Genomic DNA, 2,917 nt, shown 5'->3' with positions numbered 1-2,917 from the left:
TAGTATCATTTCTGTTACATTTCTTTCTCGGAGGGACTGGCAGGAAAATGAAACTCTGGATCACCTGATTAGTCAGAGCAGGGCAGTCCAGCTCAGGCATCTCTCCAATAACTTGGGAGACTTCCTCAAACTCCTTCCCCTGGAGCTGAGTTTTTATTTGTTGAAATGGCTCAATCCTCAGACTGCCTGTAAAAATTTGGGCTGGCACGTAGGTGATTCTGTTCAGGACGTCTTGCCCTGGAAGAAGGTTTGCTTGAAGGCCTATTTGAGAATGAAGCAACTGGAACCTCGAAGCCTTTGAGCCCTCATCATTAACGGGACACACTGCCAGAGTCTATGCACTTGAAAACAAAGTTGGATTTCTCTGCACAGGGTCAGACGACTTGTCTGCAAAGCTGTGGGATGTGAGCACAGGGCAGTGCATTGATGGCATCCAGACCCACAGTTGCAGAGCAGTCAAGTGTGATGAGCAGAAGCTTGGGACGGGCTCCTTTGACAACACTGTGGCCTGTTGGGCATGGAGTTCCGGAAGCCAGGACCCAGCACTTCCGGGGTCACACAGGGGCGGTGTTTAGTGGTAATCACAAGGATGAACTGGATATCTTGGTAAGTGGCTCTGAAGATTTCACTGTGAAAATATGGGCTTTATGTGCTGGGACAAGCCTGAACACACTCAGCAGTGCACGGAATGGGTCACCAAGGTGATTCTGCACGAGTGTGAAGTCAAGTCTCTTTTGCACAGCCCTGGAGACTACATACTCTAAAGTGTGGGCAGCTATGAGATCAAGATTTGGCCAAGTGGGAGAGAAATCAACTGCAAGTGTTTAAAGACATTGTCTGTCTCTGAGGCTAAAAGTATCTGCCCATAGCCAAGACTTCAGTACGATGGCAAATACAGTCTGTAGTTTGGCACTACGGGACTTTGCCAGTTGTGATATTCTCAGGGTCATCAGACTCCTGAGATAGCAAACTTGGCCTTGCTTGGCTTTGGAGATATCTTTGCCCTGCTGTTTGACAACCGCTAGCTGTATATCATGGACTTGCAGACAGAGGGCCTGATTAGCCACTGGCCTCTGCCAGAGTATGGGAAATCAAGGAGAGGCTCAAGCTTCCTCGTGGATGAAGCATCCTGGCTCAATGGATTGGATGGGCTTGGGCTTTGGGCCTGGGCTTTGAGCTTGGGCTTTGCCACCAGCATGCCTGACCACAGGATTCCCCTGATATTGTGGAAGGAGCATAGTTGACATCACCAGCGGACCACCGCTGACTGAGTTTGGGTGTGGGCGCTGTGGGTTTTCAGTGCCACCTCTATGGCAATTGACTGCATGAAAAGAAGTTCTTACCTGACAGTATCATCATCTCACATTTCACAATCATCTTTCTGTGTTTGCCAGGGGGCCAGGGCTCAGGGCGGGGCAGGGCTCATTTTCTTAACATACAGCGCAGCATGCTAATGGGGTACACCATGGACTTCATTTGTACTTAGTTCTGTTGGTCAGTATAAGAGGATGCATCTTGGGTTCATCTTTCTTGACTGTTAGTTGGAAGTAAAGAAAGTTATATGGTTCATTAACCTGCTCATTGGTTGCCCGTAAAACACATTCCGTCTAAAAAAATTTTTTTTAATAAAATGCTACTATCAGTTTGGATATCATCTTAGCTATTTCTTATTGAGTAAAACATACATTTTCCATAGAATCCCACAATTTCAATCCTAGGTAAATACCTAAGTTAAAAGAATCCCTGTCTTCTCACAAAACGTATGTTCAGCCAATTTCTGTTGGTGCTTTAATATTTGTATGGGGGAATGAGGAGTTGGAACTTCCTCTTCTGCTATTTTGCTACTGGTGTGTTTGCCATAATTTAAAAATCAACTCTACTGTGATAAAATTTCACAGCAGCTTTATTCATAATTGCCAAAAATTGGGGGGAAAGCCAAACATTTCTCACCAAATTGTGAATGTGTAAACAAATTGAGGTGTATTTGTCCAATGGAATAGTACTAAGTGATAAAAAGGAAGGAATTACTGATACATTTAATTAAATGGATGTATCTCAGAAATATTATGCTGTACGACAGTAACTATACATAAAGTATATATAATGTATGATTAACTTTATATGAAATTTTAGAAGAAGCCAGTTGAATCTATAGTGACAGAAAACATATCAGTACTTGTCTGGGGCTAGAGTTGTTGGGGGAATTGACTGAAAAGATTTAAGATGAAACTGTTAGAGTGATGGAAATGTTTTCCATATGGAGTGTAATAGCAGTTATATAGATATATACATTTGTCAAATTCATTCACATAAAATGTGTCTATTTTCTATGTAAATTATATCCCAATAAAGTGAATATAATTGGATATATCATAAATATCACAAATCATTAGGGAAATGTAAATGAAAACCATAGCCTACCAATTAAAGTGATGTATCTGTCAGAGTTCTCTAAAAAAACAGGACCTATAGGATATATAGGAGTGACTGAGCAATTGATTTAAAGGAACTGGCTCACAAGACTGTAAAGACTGTCAAGTTCACAGACTTCAAGGTGGGCCAACAGAATGGAGATCCAGGGAAGAGTTGATGTTGCAATTGGGATCCAAAAGCATTCTGCTGCAGAATTCCCTCTTCTTGGAAGGAGATCAGTCTGTTTCTATTAAGATCTTCCAGTGATTAGATGAAGCCCATCTGCATCATGATGGGTAATCTAATTTATTCAATGCCTACTGGTTTAAATTTTAATATCATCTAAAAAAATACCTCCAAAGAAACATAAAGAATCATGTTTGACCAGATATCTGGGTACTGTGGCCTAGACAAATTGACACATAAAATCAACCATCACAGATGGCTGTTATTAAAAAAATAATAATAACATGTTGACTAGGATGTGGAGAAATGAGAAAGCTTG

At 41.5% G+C, this 2,917-nt stretch overlaps 1 pseudogene; it reads left to right on the top strand.

Annotated features, from left to right (window-relative positions):
- Positions 1 to 271: 271 nt before the first annotated feature.
- On the top strand, positions 272 to 1,244 carry LOC123845758 (F-box/WD repeat-containing protein 2-like; annotated as a pseudogene).
- The last annotated feature ends 1,673 nt before the right edge of the window (positions 1,245 to 2,917 follow it).

The sequence above is a fragment of the Mirounga angustirostris genome, unplaced genomic scaffold, assembly GCF_029215605.1.
Source record: "Mirounga angustirostris isolate CCGP_5_RB_7025 unplaced genomic scaffold, mMirAng1.0.hap1 SCAF_11, whole genome shotgun sequence".
Taxonomy (NCBI): domain Eukaryota; kingdom Metazoa; phylum Chordata; class Mammalia; order Carnivora; family Phocidae; genus Mirounga; species Mirounga angustirostris.
Note: the sequence above shows the minus strand (reverse complement) of the source record. Positions and strands in the feature narration are given on the sequence as shown.